Source organism: Chelonoidis abingdonii, chromosome 1, assembly GCF_003597395.2.
Source record: "Chelonoidis abingdonii isolate Lonesome George chromosome 1, CheloAbing_2.0, whole genome shotgun sequence".
Taxonomy (NCBI): domain Eukaryota; kingdom Metazoa; phylum Chordata; order Testudines; family Testudinidae; genus Chelonoidis; species Chelonoidis abingdonii.
Window position 1 is genome coordinate 15,025,953 of NC_133769.1, and position 18,304 is coordinate 15,044,256.

The 18,304-nt window shown below is 42.4% G+C and overlaps 1 protein-coding gene and 1 long non-coding RNA gene across 4 annotated transcripts in view; one reads left to right on the top strand and one right to left on the bottom strand.

Annotated features, from left to right (window-relative positions):
* Positions 1–5,238, bottom strand: part of USP6NL (USP6 N-terminal like) — a 259,616-nt gene extending 254,378 nt beyond the window's left edge. The window contains exon 1 of one of the 2 annotated variants that reach the window (XM_075064228.1): positions 4,990–5,238. The gene's annotated coding sequence lies outside the window, so the exon portion shown is untranslated. The remainder of the gene's footprint in view (positions 1–4,989) is intronic. The other variant, XM_075064229.1, reaches the window with a different exon arrangement.
* Positions 5,239–5,297: 59 nt separating this feature from the next.
* Positions 5,298–18,112, top strand: LOC142046600 (uncharacterized). 2 transcript variants are annotated; one of them, XR_012655597.1, is made up of 4 exons: positions 5,298–5,501; positions 11,916–11,979; positions 13,003–13,283; positions 13,519–18,112. It is a non-coding gene; the product is annotated as an uncharacterized LOC142046600 (long non-coding RNA). The 2 variants fall into 2 exon arrangements; XR_012655596.1 differs by lacking the exon at positions 13,519–18,112 and having other exon boundaries at positions 13,003–13,498.
* The last annotated feature ends 192 nt before the right edge of the window (positions 18,113–18,304 follow it).

An 18,304-nucleotide genomic window follows, 5' to 3' on the forward strand; every position in this document is an offset into this window, starting at 1 on the left:
AGACTAACAAATTTATTTCAGCATGAGCTTTCGTGAGCTACAGCTCACTTCTTAGGATGCACAGAATGGAACACAGAGACAGGAGATATTTATACATACAGAGAACGTGAAAAGGTGGAAGTATCTCCTGTCTGTGTGTTCCATTCTATGCATCCGAAGAAATGAGCTGTAGCTCATGAAAGCTCATGCTGAAATAAATTTGTTAGTCTCTAAGGTGCCACAAGTACTCCTGTTCTTTTATTTAATAACAGTGTTCATACATCTGTATGAAATTGCTCATGGAGGTTAAAATTGAGATGACTGTATCTCATAATTAACTTAAAACCAAAAACAAGAAACGCAAAATCCATTATATATTAGGCTATAAAGAGAGCTTTCTTTCAATACCTGCACAGGGATAGACTTTCTATAAACCAAAGGAATATTCTCTAATATGATCTATTTCTTCTTTCCAGGACCAAATATAACTTGCAGAGCCTGACCACCTGTGCTAGTCAAGCCAGATAATTCCTTCTGCTGACTCAGATTTCACGTCTCAACTCTCTTCATCTCATAAGGCTAAAGAGAATACACACAAGGAGAGACAATTATCAAACTTCTTTAAAAGTGTGACTGAGCATAACATTTACAGATTTGCAGCAAATGCCAAAAGAGTAAAGGAAAGAGCATAGTATGTACTGTTGATCCAGCTCCAACTGCTGGATCAATTGCTAAAACTGGCAAAAGGGACAGCTAGAAAGAAGACTGCAACAGCGCTGTGATCTCACAAACAACAATGACTATTGCAACCAGCCCCTGTGCACTGGAGGGAAAGTGAGAAGGACAGACTTAGGAGGAGGAAGAAAACAAAACAAAGAATACACAGTTGTGAGATGCTGCAATTGGTAAAGAAAAAAAACTGACATTTCGAGTCCTGTTGATTCTCTCCATGAATGACAGCGAAATTGAACATTAAGCACACACAGCTTCTCAAAAATAAAATGCCTAGTTAAAACATTTCATTAGAACTGCAGTCAGTTTTCTTTTGATTATTGATGTCAAAATTAGCAAATATAATGTTCACTACACTTAATCACTTACCACACTAATTACAGTTATTATTTTAGAGTATCATTATGGCTGGAGTTACACAGATTTGGGCCCCAATCTTGCAATTGGGACTGCGTGTGTGGAGTCAGCTGGAGAATCAGAGCCCTGCACTCAAATGCGTTTTCAGGGGGATATTGTTTTGCCTACACTACAGGAAAAATAGCATACAAGCATAGCACTCTGCTTTAGTAGGGGTATCTGTATTACAATACTGTCTATTGCTGACCTGGACAGGAGAAAACAGCTCTAGAAACAAAAACAAACCCTTAGTTTTGAAAAACAGTCAGTGTTGTTAAGTGACAACAACATAGTTATCCCCCACATCATTTACAAAATCCAAGCACTTAAAATTAAGTAAATTAGAAGTTAAGGTCATCATAAATTTTACACTGCCCACATATTAAGTGCAAAGTGTGTGTTTACTAAGTATGAAGAAATGCTTCTTTCACTATATTGTAACCTGAACTCTAATCTATGGGGGGGGGGGAGGGCAGTGATAAATGATTTCACTATCTAAATATTTTCTTTGAAGATATGCTGTTAAATGATACATATCAGTTAATATTTTTTATGCTGAAGTATACTTTCTGTTCCTCAAGAATAATGCTGCATACGGAGGGAGGGGGGTGTTAAAATGATGCAGTAAGTACCTCTAGCATTGTCATTTACCTTTGTTAAAAAATAAAAAAAGATGTCTGGGGATTTTTATGCAACAGTTATAGACTGTTTCTTACATACCAACAATATTAAGAAGTGTTATAACACACATGCTCCTCAGTCAGACAGGAAACTGTTACTTGTTTTTCTTGTAGTGAAGATGTGTCCCTTAGAAAGGTTATCTTCATGTAAGATGTTGAATCAAGGTCCTTTCTGTCTTCTGGTAGCTAGCCAGGTAGAAAGTAAACAACTTATGCCCTGTACTCTTTTCCAAAAGAGTTAAGCCTGGCCAATATTGCCTCTATGAATAAAGCAGATTCTAATATCCTATGGTGGTATGTAAGTTATTACTAAGCTTTAAATGCTGACATGTTTGCCTACACAGTCACTGAGCTACCAATACCTAACTCTTAGCTTTGAAGGAGCATTTAGATACCTCAGGTATGGGAAGGAAGCTCTTTAGAACACCAAATTCACATCTACTTAAAAAAAATCCAAATACATCATATCCTATATAACATTGTATCATCATTTACATTGAACATCCTCTTGTAAACTGTAATTTCTACCTAAACCATCATGAATGTAATCAGGGCTGTAACTGAATTACAGGATATGATAGCCTTGTTCTATGCAGTTTGCATCATCCATGCAATGCTAAAGTAGAATCTCACAATGCACACGAGTATGAGATTCCTTTAAAATTATAATTAGAAATTCAGCTCTAATTACTGTTCCGTGCATGCACAATTTTAGTACCACTTTAACTTAGATGCACAGACGTTTCAAATAAGATAGAATGTACATTTCCAGACATCAGGAAGCAGAGAGACCATCGGATCTTTGTCCTGCAAATTTCCCAATTGCGTCTTATATACCCACAGAGTTTATATACATAAAATCATGATAAAATGATCTAAACAAAGTCTAAGTGCAAAGAAATTATTTTGGTGTATTTTACTTTCCCCATTAGCCTAAACTGCTATTATCCTTCAAAAGGTAACAGATTCAGAGCTTTCACAAAGGCATATTTGAAATTCTGACAGGCAGCAAATGAACAAAGTATAACATCTGAAATTATTAGTTTCCAAGACATATAATGAGAGAGCAAAGGGACTGCTGGTTTAAAGGCAATTTCAGTAATCTAAACATATTTTACACTGCACTCAATTTACGTCTGAAGAAAGAAGTTATAATCAGTAACATTATATAAAAGATTTTTTAAAGTTTAAAAACAGGCAAGCACAGTCACCTAAGGGCAGTGCCATTAAAGAGAAACTTACAAAAAAAATTAAGAACTTCTTTTATCTGGTGTTTAGATATGCCTAAGCGAGAGAGAACATAAAATTCAAAATTATAAAACTGTCCCATGGTTTAATGAGACAAAGTGGGTGAGGTAATATCTTTCATTGAGTCAACTTCTGTTGGTGAGACAGCCAAGCTTTTGAGTTTACAGAGCTCTTCTGCCCCGTTCCAATAAAAGATATTACCTTGTCGCTCTAATACCAGGGGACCAACACAGTTACAACACTGCATACTACTGTTTAATAATCTAAACTGACTCACTGATACACGACAAATGAGGAAGCATACAGCAGAAGCACAAATCAAACAAACACAACACACCCTCTTCTTTGAGCACAGTTGGAGTACTTAAACTACAGAAAGGTGTTCAGTGAATTGCTTTTGGCTCTCTGCAATGTTGACTGGTTCCTAGATTTAGTATACATAAGCTTAACAAACTTTGAGTTTCTACTGTGCAATAGCAGCTTTAGAAGTTAGTGTGTGGCCAAACTTGCGTATTCTATTAAGTAATCATACAAAAGGTACTCTTTTGTGCAGGGCTTTGGAGCTCCGCTCCAGCTCCAGGCAAAACCTGCAGCTCCATTGCTCCGGAGCTGTTCCTTGCTCCAGCTCTGCTCCAAAGCCCTGCTTTTGTGAAGATACTAAACAACACTGGTCCCCCATGAAAGCTACTTATTTGTTGTAGCAAAGAAATTTAGCTCTAATAGTGAATTTTGGTGGAATGAAAGTGAAGTCCAGCCAGCCACTAGCAGTTCAGTTTCTATGCCACTGCTTGTTCCAAACCACAACTACACAAAGAAAGTTGTTTTTTAAGTGTGCATGATCAACTGAATGGTTCATGAGATGGTAGAAGGAGGCAGAGCATTTCTGTCTTCATTTGAATCCAGCCCCAGTCAACAGTGAAATAAATTTGGTTTAATTCCAGGTTCCTGGTGACAGATGTCCACAAAAACCACAATATCATTGACAACCGGCTCCTTTGTTGGCAATCTCAGTAGATGCCAAGGATGAGAGTGGCATGGCGATTGAAGTATGTTGGCAGCACACTGTGTCAGAACCTTGTTTAGTCAGGCTGTTCTAAACCAAGCCTGTGCACTTCAGTCTCAAGGCTTGGCTAGCTAGCACCTTCAAGAAAGTAGCCCAGAGTTTTGATAGTGGCCATAGTTATTAGCACCAGAGAGTTCACATTACTATTTCAAATATCCAGACCTCAATTATCCCAAACTCCCTCATTCTCCAACAGCAATGACACCAAAGAGCCCCCAGCCATCTTGACACAGAGCCCCATCCCCAAAAGCAATTACAACAGAGATCCCCCAGGTTATCATAGACTTGCCATCACTCTGAGAGAGTCCAGTCACACCCACCCCAACAGCAATAACACCAGAGAGCCCCCAAATTATCAGATAGCCCCCATCACCCTTACACAGATCCCATCCTCTGCTCAAAGGCAACGATGCCAAAGAGCCCCTCCCCGAAAACTGGATACCCCCCATCGCCCAAACGCAGAGCCCATCCTCCGCTCAATGACAAAGGCAATGACACCAAAGAGCCCCCAGTTTATCTGAGCTCCCCCAGCTCCTCAATGGCGATGACACCAAACCCCCTCATCCTGGTGGCACCGCTCCCCAGGTCTCCCACAGCAATGATGCTTCCCCAGCCATTCCTCCACTGCCTGGACTCCCCAGATCCTGACACACCGGCCTCACTTGCCCCCTCCGCCCAGGCTGAGGCCCATCTCCCTCCCCAACAGGGCAGGGACACACACAGGCTTAGCAGAGGGGCCTGCGTCGCTTCTCTGGTTTGAAACTGAAAGGGGTCCTGCCCCCTCCGTGAGTGGCGGGGTCCAGCTCCCCCCACCCGCAATGGAGAGCTCCGGCGCTCCACCCCCGTAGCTCTCGGAATGGAGGGATCCGCCCCCCACCCCCGGCTCCTTACCCGCGAGTGAAGGGGTCCGGCTCACCGCCCCCCCAGGGCTCGGAATGGAGGAGTCCGCCCCCCCCGGTGACCCACCAGCCGCGGGGCCGTGAGGACGGAGCGGGGCGGCCGCCGGTCCCAAGGGGAGCGCAATGGCCGGACGTCCCGCCCGTACCTTGCCTCGGCCTCCGTCCGCCTCCTCCCCGCAAGCGCTTCCCCGTGCAGTGCCCCGGCCCCAGCGGCCTCCAACCAGGAAGCGCCCTGGTGTGTGACACCTACTCACTGCAACTATGGAAACCCCCGCTCCCACCCCGCCTGCGGTCCCAGCGCCGCCCCATAGGGCGAGCCCGCAGCCGCCGCCATCTTGGGCTCGCAACGAGGCTGAGGGGGACCGACTGTCGCCACACAGGGCGACCCTGCGGCTGCCGCCATCTTACGCTCACAACGAGGCTGAGGGGCCCAGGTGCTGGCCTGTGCTGGAGCAGGTGGTTCTCCCTCAGTGCAAAGGGAGGGCTGGCCCTGGCTGGAGTCAGGTAAAGCTGGATCCAGTGCGTGTGGTTCCCTGTACAGGGGATAGGCATGCATGGTGCTGTATAGGTGTTAAATGTGACAGGGGCCCTGGCCCAAGGGGTTTGCAATCTAATCCAGATACCAGCCTAAGATAACCTGGCAGGCACTGACACAGTGGGGGGATGGGGATGAGGGGAAGAATTATTGGGGTAACAATACAAGAGGGGACAGAAAGGGGAAGTTCAGAAGAGGGATCACTTTTCTCTTTGTATTACAGACACTTCTGGTTGTGTTCATTTGATTTGTACAAGACTTCTGACCCCATGTCTTCAGAAAAAAAGCATGAATCAAGCCCCCAAAATCATATCTTTAAAAAAATTTTGACATTTAAAAAATTAATACCTTTGAAATGTTTTTTATTACTTTGTTTCCTACGTTTAAAGACCATGTGATTGGGCTTTTCTCCACCATCAGGAAGGATAGAAATGAACTTTTATTAAAAAAAAAACAAAAAAAAAAAACAAGAGGAAATTAAAGAAAACAGATTGTCCCATAATCACGTTTCTTTCAGAGCTAGGACCTCAAGCAAAACAGCAAATATCACAAGATTTGGCAACACTGCCATGGTGGTTGGGAGTTTGTTTTTTTAATGGTGTGTAGGAGGAGTGCAGTAGTTAGGGCAGGTGCAAAGAGCTGCAGACATGAGTTGCTTAACTAGAGGCTGGCTTTAAGAAACAAGTTGTTAGGAGGGATTTGCTTTGAAGAAGAGGAATGACACAGATAATGGAAGACATTTTGGAAAAAAAGCTTTGGGAATTAATAGTTCTGGGTTCTGTTCCTGTCTTTAACGTCATAGTTTAACATTCACTAATTAATCCTTCCTTATGACACCCTGTCTAATAGGTAAGTATAATTTCCATTTTATAGATAGAGACTGAGGCACAGTGAGACTAAGACAGATCCCCAACAGTATTTAGAAGCCTAAATACCATTGAGAATCTGGGCCGAAGTGCATAATCTAGGTCACACCCAAAACTACCAGCAGACGACCATACCCAGAAACAGAATCCACGATTCTTAACTCCTCATCCTACACCTAGGTAACACTGCCTTCCTAAATTACTTAAATGCCTCATTTGGAACTGCTGAAGTCTCTGCATAGTCACTATCAAACATATTAGAGCTGATATGCAAGGTAGTGGCAGAACCTTACGGAGTGTAGAGTGGCATCAACCTTAAGTTTGCTGGTCAGGGCAAGGACTTCAATGGCCCATATCCTACAACCACCTATGCACACATGTAACTTCCTACATATAAGCGATTCTAAAAGTTGTCTACAAATAATATACATGCCTGGTCATTTAAAATGGGCCAATTTACCAAAGTTGAAAATAATTAGGAACAAAATTGGGAAGGAAAAATAAACAGAAACATGTGAAAGATAACTGGAGCTGTTTGGAAACATTTCATTAGATGAACTGTCAGTTCCACAATCACCAAAGGCAGCTACATTGGTTTAGAAAATAAAAATATATTGTGGTCAAGAGGGAAGCAAACGGTAGCAATAAATTATATATATAACAATTTGAAAAAAAGAGGAAGGTTGACAGCAATGAACATAAATTAGTAGTTAAGAAATTAAGACAGTAGATAAGGACATGATTAGGAAAAGAGGTCTGAAAAATATACAGCCAGGAAGATAAGGATAATAAGAATTTTTTTTTAAAACATCAGGAAAAAAAAGGATAGAGATACATTACTAGACAGATATAGTAACCGTGCAGAAAAATCAAATGTTAAATAAGTAGTTTTGTATTTTGAAAAATACTGGATCATGTATTCATATTATAATGATTATTAAGTACTTTCTCGTCCAAAAGTAACTAAGGAGGATGTTAAAAAGAATCTACTAAAGTTAAACATTTTAAAATCTGCAGCTCCAGATAACTAGCATTCATGAGTTGTAGTGCTCTCTAGACCATTCATGTTGTTCTAAATAAATCTTAGAATACTGATGAAGTTCCAGACAACTAAAAAAAAATCTATTGTTTTGCTACTATTTAAAAGAGGTAACTAACATGACCCAAGTAATTACAGACTGGTTAGCCTGAGGACAAGCCCAGGCAAAATAATGGAACACCTGATACAGGATTCAATCAATCAAGAATGCTAATATAATTGAATGTCTATCAACATAGCTTAATGGGAGATCTAGTCAAACAAACTTATTTTTTGAATAGATTTCAAGTGTGGCTGGTAAAGATAACCTGTTTTACTAAGTGGTGTTAAGAATTTTCTGCCCAATGCATATTATTGAGCAAGATCTCATGTACTTATCCTAAGTAGGAGGTAAGTATGAGCCCCCTCCCAATTTTACAGAAAGAATAACAGGTTGCACTTGGTTGTTTCTGGCAGGGCCGGAAGTAAAACCCAAGGTTCTACTATGGCAGATCTCCCATCTCAGTGACACGGCCTCTCATAAAGTGTCTGGCAAATCAGGGTGCTCGGGTGTGAGTGGTAGCATTTCACACTGACTTTGTACAGCGATAAAATGACTCCAAGGTGTAGACAGTGAAGAATCAAATCTGTAGTGTCTATATGTCCCCTCTGTTCTCATTCTGTTCAGAGGAAAAGTCACAAAAGGCAGTGATTTACGCATTCAAGTATTTTAGAAAGTAATTGTGATTGACTGGCATGTCAGCACCTCACAAACCCTGAGAGACTTACAGTGACCTGTTCTTACTCCTTCCAGTTTAAAGTCTTAATTGCCTTGTTCAAGATTTTAGAAGCTGTTCGAATACATAACCACATTTAGTTTTCTTCAAGTTGGGGATGTTTTCCCTCCCTAAATCACTAGTTACTTAAGATAAATGTCTTCCACAGAGAGCTCTCTCCTTCACCTAACTCATCTGCCCTCCACTTACTACGCATTCAAACTATATGTCATCATTTTCTGTTTCCTGCATGATCATTGGTTTCTGTTGTAATGTTACAGCCAGGTTTGTGAAATTGTTTTAGAAGTGGAGTTTTCAGAGTGGCTGACAGTAATATCATGTTTGTGTTGGCAATAACCCTACAATTCACAGGTGATGTCTCCCTCAGCACTCCTTTTTATTGCAGGGCTTAGACAGTAAAGCAACAATCAATCTTATTTATACAGCATCAAAAAATATATATGTTGTACTTTAGAGGCAAATAAGAGACACAGGGTCAGTTCATCAGCTGGTGTCTGTCTGTTGAAGTCAGTGGAGTTGTACTGATTTACATCAACAAAGAGTCTCACCCATGGTCCTAACGTTTAAAAGATTATAGTCCGTCAGGTCTTAGGTAGTTCTCATAGTCAGAGCAGGAGTTAGGCCTACTGGTCAGCGTCCAAAGACAAGAGCCCAAGGTCAAGGCACAGTCAACTGAGGATTGGAGCTGAAGGTCAGAACCAAAGTTAGAGTCCGAATGCCTGAGCCCAGGGTCAAGACAGAGTCGTACCTAGGAATTAGTGCTGATGGTCAAAGAACCAGATTATCTGGAGTCAAGGAATGCAGGAGCAGTTGCAAGGCAAGAGCAAGACTGGGTACAGGGCTTGGAGTGAGGCAAGCACAGGGAGGCAGAGAATCCACAGGTATGTTCATTGAGCAGCCACTGATCTACTGAAGCTGCTGGGCTTAAGAGCAAGCCATCTGAATACCTTACCCCAGTGGTCCCCAGACTGTGGGGCATGCCCCCTGGGGGGACACAGAGGAACATTATGGGGGGCATGGCCACCCAGCCCCACTCTGGCTCCAACATGTTCCAGCCCAGCCACAGCTCAACACTCAGTCATGACCCCAACCCCACCCCATGCCTTGGCCTCCAGTCACAGCCCCGTCCTTGGTCTCCAGCCCCAGACGCAGCTCCGCTCCAGGCCCAGACGCAGACCCACCCGCAACCATGGCCGTGGCCTTGGCCCATGGTTCCCATCTTGGATGCGACTCCAGCCCCAGCCTCAGGACCTGGCCACAGCTGCGCTTCCAGCCACAGGTCCTGACCGTGGCTCTCAGAGAGAGAGAAGTGCAGATGGGGCAAGGAGGGTTGGGGGCTAGATGTAAAAAGTGGGAACCACTGCCTTAGCTAATCAGGTGGTTTTGCTGTGGCTCAGCTGCACTCATTGATTGACTGACTGGTCAGGCGCACCTGCAGGCCCCTTATTCTTGACACAGTCCAAGATCTTACAGTGCTCTGGGCATGCTGCATGCCAACAAGTGAAGGCACTGAGCACTCTGCAGATCAGCACTTCATCTTGTTATGTCTTCACTTAGGACCCAGTACTGCAAGGGGCTGAGTTCTGATATTACTGTGCGGTAATAATTAAAAACACGCTATACTCAAAAGACCAACACATCTGGCTAAAGTCTAGCTATAATAATGTAACCAGCCCTCACCCCCTCCCATACCCCAACCCCTGCCCCAGCCCAGAGGCCATTCCCATCCCGTGAACCCCTCATTTCTGACCCCAGCCCAGAGCCCATACCCCCAGCCGGAGCCCTCCCCCAGCCCAGAGCCCCCTCCTGCACCCTAAACCTCTCATCCCCAGCCCCACCCCAGAGCCCACACCCCCTCTCATACCCCAACCCTGTGCCCCAGCCTGGAGCCACTCCTATACTCTAAACCCCTCATCCCTGGCCCCAACCCAGAGCCTGCACCCCCAGCCGGAGCCCTCGTCCCCTCCTGCACCCCAGCCCCCTGCCGTAGCCCAGTGACAATGAGGATTGGGGAGAGCAAGTGATGGAGGGATGAAGGATGGAATGAGCAGGGGCCGGGGTCTCAGGGCAGGGGCTGGGTTAGAGTGTTCGGTTTTCTGCAATCAGAGAGTTGGCAACCCTAAACCTATTCTTTTCTACCAGATGTAAGACAAATGTCAAAGTTCATAATATAAGGACTGTATGATCTTCTAGGCAACTATTTCTCAGTATGCTGTGCCCTTTATTTTTGTCCTTCTGTGGAGTCTTTAAAACCTATTGCTCTTTTCAATAAAACAGTATTTTTAAAACATTTGTGAAACCTTCAGCATATGTGCAGAACCATCCAAAGTAACCATGACAACTTGTTGTAACCTTGGCTATCAGCAGATTTTCTATAGAGCCTTTCACCATAGTATCTATGGACTTCCCAGGTAAATTGGATTGACATTGTGAGAGCTTCACAGTGTCTTCTGCTCTTCTCCCTTCCATGGTTATTAGGGGCTCTGCTTGGGGGTATAATTTATGTGTCCTCACTATTCTGCTTATGGTGGAATTAAAGGGAAGGTCTTCCAATGTGTCTTGAAGATGATCAGACTTTGAATGAGCCTCAGCTCCTTCACTAGCTCATTTCACAACTGAACTGTTTCAACCAAGTACATCTTATTTCAAACTCTTAGGTGTTGTATCCTGGGCTTTTTCAGCTGTCTTTGTGGGTGACAGATGGAAATGGAATCGCTGAGGTAGTTAGATTCCAACACATTAACGGCTTTGAATATCGGGACCAAGTCCTCAAATTGGTAGCAATAGCCGACTGGGAACCAAGTGGAAGTATCAGAGCATAGCAGTAATGTGCTCGCAGCAGCCTATCCAAGTGAGCAAGTCCATTATGCTAGGCACTGTACAAACGCAGACAGAGACTCATTCCAGGCCCTGAAAAGCATGGCTGTGACATTACAGAATGATGCATTCTGGGGCTTCAAATGACAACAGAGCCAGTAGGACTTTGTTGGACTTCAAACAAATTTTAAAAGGTTTTAGTTTGCTTTGGTTTTGTGCTGCATACTCAGCTTGGTTAGTGTGAGGAAATTCAGCACATGCTTGTGTAGCATGTGGGGTTTCCCTTTTTGCTTGCAGATCACTTTTAAGGTGTCTGATTTGGTGTATTAGTCTGTGTCACTTGAAATGTAAACTGTTTATTGCATGGCCATGTAGCCCTGAGAATGGCTTAGGATAACTTGCAAGTATCTGAACAAATATGAGCATTAGCCTTAAAATCAAACACTCACTGTTCAGTCTGGGAGGCTTGTCAATTTTAAAAACTACACTAACCATTATAAAAGATGTTTTTGAAATGTGATTTGATATGAAATCGTTAAAGCAGTCGGAACAATAAGTGCCAGGCAGCTATTCCAGTGTCATACAATAATTCATGTCAATATTATTTAAAGTTAAATGTACTCAACTTTAAAATACTGTTTGTTATTGAAAATAATTAGTGTGGTGGGGGGGAATTGCTGCAGAGCAAAAGTGTGTTGTGGGAAGGGATGGAAGTAGTAATCTGAGTAGGAGTGTTTGCCCTTTACCCCAGTCAGGCTTTAGTACTGAATTGCAGTCCTCTCATTTTTCTGGCTGCCTAAATCTTATTTTCTGTTCCCTTTGGTTCCGATTGTTCATTTGGCCTCATATAGTTCCATTGTCAGCTGACTTTTTTTGTTTTCTTAGGTTCAGCTCAGTTGATTGAGGCCTCCGCTCCTGCTGGCTGCTGTCTTCCTAATCGGTTTTGAATGTATGTAGTGCTTTCCTGTCACTGCCTGATAAAATGGGCTGTTTCTGTCCAGACAAATTTTCTGCATCTCTCTGCCTCCCTCTCTTCTCTCATATTTTCTGTCTCCTCTCCCATTTTCTTGCCTTTCTCCATTAACCTCCTCCTGTCTCTTTCTCCCCTCTGTTATCTCTATTTCACATCCTCATTGTTTCTTTGTCCCTTTCTCTCTCCTTATTTAATTTTGATTGAGCCCTGAATACATTTGCAGGGTCGATGAAAAGTGTCTACCCACAAAAACTGAATAAATCGGTACAACACAGACCCACTTTTTAAGGTATTTCTGTTGTACCCCATTGTCTTTTGGGGAAATTAAAAGCTACACAGATACTAAAAAATACGTGACCTGTCGGCAAATGGAAACTGCAAGCACAGATGCTACACTAGGGCTTTCTTCACGACTCTGTATAAAACAACAGGCAGCTATACCTGGATGTGTAGAAAAGGCCAAGAGCCTAATTCAGGAATGCCCTTATGCATGTGTTTTAACAATGTGCTGATGCTTAAGTGCTGTCCTGAGTCAGGATGTTTTCCCGAATCAGGGTATCAGCTTAGAATTACCTGGCCTGATCCTGTTCCCAAAGCAAAGTGAGTAGGAAGGTGATCAAAGAGAGAAAAAGAGGTCATAATCAGATGATGTATTTACACCAAGGAGAAGAAGTGGGTGTGATGGAGCAGGAAAGAAACCAATTAAGTTGTACTAAGATAAAGCGGAGGGTTGTTGGTGATGATGCACAACAAGGGAGGATGCCAGCTTAGAGTTTTGCATTCCCGTGTGTGTTTTCAAGGCTAGCAATCGGAAAAGGCATGTTTTTGTTAACTGTGCAGATCTGACAGGGAGCCATTATGAGACAATAAACCTGGACTATCAGGAAGCCATTTGTATGGAGTCACTTTTCAGAACACAACTACACTTAAAGCTAAAGTTAATTTATGCTATTCATCCATTGCTCAAAAAATGACTGAAATTATTTTCCTCACATTTAGCAGAAAAATTCATCTCAGGGCTGACAGCAAGATGGCAAGTTTCAATGCCAAGAAAGAATTTCCCATAAAGTTACAAGCAAATGAAAACAGGAGACTATAATGGAAAACTGTAGGTACCCTGAGCTATAGTGTTTGTTACCGCAAAAGCTGTAATTACATGTCTAATGTAGTGCAAAAGTTAATCTTCAGTATCTTTTCCATTTGCTGCTGAGACAAGCAGACAGGCAGATAGAGAAGTGTAATGGATTCTGATGGATAAGGAACATATTCAGTTCACCCAGGTAAAGGTCCTTGTGGGATATCAGAATACATTTGTTCAAGAGTGTGATGTTCACAGCCTTTTCCCTGACTCTACTGTTCGTATATTTCTAAATAAAATATACACCAAAGCTACCTTTTTAAAAATTACTGACTACAGAGTAGTATTTGAAATGATTCAAGTCTTTTGTTCAAACATAAGTGATGCAAACAGAATTCACTACAAAATTGTAATTTATACATTTGTATTCTGTACAGCCCTGATCCTCATCTTCAGCTGAGGAATGCTCAGCCAAACACAAGGTGGAGGTACAAAGGTGGCTTTAAAACACATCTTCCCCCTGTCATGGAACACTGTGTGTTAGACCAGTCCTCAGTGCAAGATAAAGCAGATGTAAGATCCCCTAACAGGCCATTACCACAGCATAACTTGCTAGGGAAAATGGAAGACCTGGCTATGCCACTCATAGGTTGGAACTGGAATAGTAACCATTACAGTAGCTGTACGCCACCAGAAGATTCCCCTATATCTGACCACAAAGCCAGCTTTTCGACAGCTTCGCAGCGTTGGAGCCCTGTAAAGCTACCTTAGCAGAGGAGAGACACTGGCCTACACACCTGTGGGGTATAAACATTGTTTATCACCTCACAAAAGTCATTAAGCAAATCAGGAGTTTTGTGAAAGCCAAGACGCCAAATACAGAGTTTTCAGTCATCCTAGATTCCTATTTATCATAGTAATTTACTATTATCACTGCCATGCTCATTTTTTTTCCTTTACCAAACTGAAAATATATTCTGGGTTCAATTTGACTGCATTTCAGATCAATCAAGAACAGGAACCATTGATTTTCTTAAATACCAGGGGGGAAAAAGTGAATTTGTGCAAGGGCACACATACCTTGAGATATATGAGCCAATCGGCTTAAAATGTTGTTTTGCCCTGACCTGACAAGGCTGACTGTCTTGGGCAACACATAATCTCTTTTAATATACTACCAGGAATTTGATGGCTGTTTGAAAATGCTTTCAAAATGCATTTATCTTGAGGGTTGACACCTTAATAGAAACTATACCATCTCTTTGGGAACTCTGTTAGAAGCAAAAATTAATAAGGGTTACTGTTGATTCTGGGGAGAGACGGATGGTGAGAGAGACTGAATCAAGTTGTCATAGGTTTTGAGCAGGACTCAAAAAATTATGTGCCCAGCATATGAAGGCTTTCTCTAAACAGACCTGTATGACAAAGCCACTGGAATTGTCTGTTTAACCTGGGAAAGTCACAGGGCTTTGTCCTTTGCATCAACAGCTTTCGTAATGGGTCATTCTCTCATTCGTCAGCATGATTTAAAGTTGTGCACTTAAGACTCAAGTAAGCTTCTTTGCAAACACTGTCAAGTATGAGATCATAATGAGAAGAGATTACATGTAAGCTAATTATGTTATGTTGCATTTGAAATTAATTTCCATATAAAAATTAAAAGAATACTGGGTTGCAAAAAGCATACACACAATAGTTAATCATGAAATTAAATGAGAATATATAAAAACAATGCAGTATGCAGGGAAAGGCCACATATTGATTGTAGGACAGAGTTTTCTTTAAAGTGCCTACTCCTGAGAACTGTGGTGGCTTGTGGGACTGAGAACAGATGAATTTGATTCTGGCCCAGGTCTGTGACCATCTGTCTGGGACATACAAAATGAGCTGGTAGCCACTTAACAAATGCCTTCATCACAGAACATAAGCAGAGGTCTTATCAGCAATGTGGTGGATTGAATGGGCATCAAAACTAGACTGGTGCTTCCAGCTTTATGCTGGTGGGGCAGTTGGTGGAAGCGTGCACTGCCACTGCTGTGCCGTATTTGCTTTATGGCCAGACAGTGGCCTTGCATCCATAGCTGGTCAATAATTTTACATGCACGGCATTTACTTTTAGAAAAATTGGAGTCAGGGGCTATAGGGGAATATAAACAATTAAAAATTATTTTGACTGAGCCTTCATTTTCACTATAATTTCAGTTGACCCAATGAGTCGAATTTAGCCTCACTGTAAGTAGGCATGACTGCAGTGGAATTGAACCTTCTTAAAGCCAGACTGAATTTGGCCCACTGATACTAACCTACAGTTCTGTCAATCTCCGTGCCTGAAATTACAAATTACAAATTAGGAAGCAGGCCAAGGATTGCATGTTCAGATTTAGAACAGGACTGGGTTTAGGCTATAGATCAGAGTTTGGGATTGAGGCTAACCAGCGAGAGTTTGGGACTGAGGCTAACCAGCCAGGTTCAACAGCATCAGAAGTTCTTGAACTGTTCTTGTGAGATTTCCACCTCCTTGAGTCACATCAAAACTGAATCCAGAAAATGGGTCCCTTCTGGTTTTGGATTCAACCCACGAGCTAAGGAGGTGGTTTTCAAGTCCAATCAGTCCCTATAAAGTTCACTGAGGAGTGGTTAGTTGGTTTTCAGATTCCAGTTCCAGTTTTCCTCTAGTTTTAGAGACTGGCTCAAGCTGCAAAAGGGTCCAGTCTGGATTTTACTTCCATCCACATATCTGCAGTAGCTTGGATCTAACGTTTCACTTGGGCCCATTATAAAGGTACAGGCCATTTACAGAGGCCATTTTTATCCCTCTCATAAAGTGGGGGAATGTTTTGATCTGGGGTTGTGGTCTGGACCTGTCTGATCAGAGGAACATTCTTTACAGTAGGTGCCCTATAATAAAGAATAAAATTGTCAAACACATACATGAACATAATTTGTTGGGGAAGAGTCAACATGGTTGAACAAGGGAAATCATGCCTCACCAATCTACTAGAATTCTTTGAGGGAGCCAACAAACGTGGCCAAAGGGGATCCAGTGGATATAGTATACTTAGATTTTCAGAAAGCCTCTTAAGCAAAGTAAGCTGTCATGGTATAAGAGGGAAGGCCCTCTCATGGATTGATGACTGGTTAAAAGATAGGAAACAAAGAGTAGGAATAAATGGTCAGTTTTCAGAATGGAGAGAGGTAAATAGTGGTGTTCCCTAGGGATCTGTACTGCCCAGTCCTATTCAACATATTCATAAATGATCTGGAAAAGGGGGTAAACCGTGAGGTGGTAAAATTTGCAGATGATACAAAACTACTCAAGATAGTTAAGTCCCGGGCAGACCGAAGAGCTACAATAGGATCTCACAAAATGAGGTGACTGGGCAACAAAATGGCAGATGAAATTCCATGTTGATAAATGCAAACTAATGGACATTGGAAAACATAATACCAACTACGCATATAAGATGATGGAGTCTAAATTAACTGTTACTACTCAAGAAAGATCTTGGGGTCATTGTGGATAGTTCTCTGAAAACATCCACTTAATATGCAACAGCAGTCAAAAAAGGTAACAGAATGTTGGGAATCATTAAGAAAAGGATACATAATACAGAAAATAGCATATTGCCTCTATATAAATCCATGGTATGCCCACACCTTGAGTACTGTGTGCAGATGTGGTCACCCCATCTCAAAAAAGATATATTGGAATTGGAAAAGGTTCAGAAAAGGGAAACAAAAATGATTAGGGGTATGGAACAGCTGCCATATGAGGAGAGATTAATAAAACTGGGACTTTTCAGCTTGGAAAAGAGACAACTAAGGGGGGATATGATAGAGGTCTATAAAATCATAACTGGTGTGGAGAAAGTAAATAAGGAAGTGTTATTTACTCCTCATAACACACGAACTAGGGGTCACCAAATGAAATCAATAGGTTTAAAAGAAAAGGAAGTATTTCTTCACACAACACACAGTCAACCTGTGGAACTCCTTGTCAGAGAATGTTGTGAAGGCCAGGACCAATAACTGAGTTCAAAAAGGAACTAGATAAATTCTTGGAGGATAGATCCGTCAATGGCTATTAGCCAGGATGGGCAGGGATGGTGTCCCTAGCCTTTGTTTGCCAGAAGCTGGGAATGGGTGACAGGAGATGGATCACTTGACGATTACCTGTTCTGTTCATTCCCTCTGGGGCACCTGGCATTGACCACGGTCAGAAGACAGGATACTGGGCTAAATGGACCTTTGGTCTGTCCCAGTATGACTGTTTTTATGTTGTTCTTATGCCTTCTAACCAAAGAAACAAATACCTTTAAAACAAAATCTGTTCCAGTTGCTGGCCAGATGGTTGTGAATTGTTAGATTCCATCTGCAAAACAGAGGAAGGAAATGTTTTAAAGCAAGATTATGTTATTTTCCCTAGTTCTTATTATGAAACCTTTCTGAAATGAACTTTAAAAACTTGAAACCTCTTCCTGGGGCATGAATGGAACCAGACAAACTGGAGACTCACAAGGAAGCAATTAAAAACAAGGGAAATATATAGCAGCAAGCAACTGAAACAAAGTATCCATGCTGAGTTTCCAATTTGGGAGGACATATAGTAAAATATACTGAAGAATAAAAGGAAAAATAGTTATTCCATTAAAATACATGGTGTTTGTTTCCCCTTTAATTGCCACAGATTGGATGGTAGCTGGGTTCTTCATTTTCAAAGGGAAATAAGACTGAAAGCTGGGAAAGAAGATAAGATAAGCAATTGTATATCCACCTCACCGAGGTTATGAAGTTTAACTAACTAGTATTTGTAAAGTACCTTGAGATCCTTGGAGGAAAGGTACTGAATAAAGGGAGCATACTATTATTATTATCATCAATCATCATCAAAGAGTCATAGAAAATTAGGGTTGGAAGAAACCTCAGGAAGTCATCGAGTCCAACCCCCTGCTCAAAGCAGGACCAACCCCAATTAAATCATCCCAGCCAGGGCTCTTGTCAAGCCAGGCCTTAAAAACCTCTATGGATGGAGATTCCACCACCTTCCTAGCAGGGCCGGCTCTAGCCATTTCGCTGCCCCAAGCATGGCAGCATGCCGCAGGGGGCGCTCTGCTGCTTGTCCATCCCACGGCTCAGGTGGACCTCCCGCAGGCATCCCTGCGGAGGGTCCACTGGTCCAGCGGCTCCCGTGGACCTCCCACAGGCGTGCCTGCGGATGCTTCA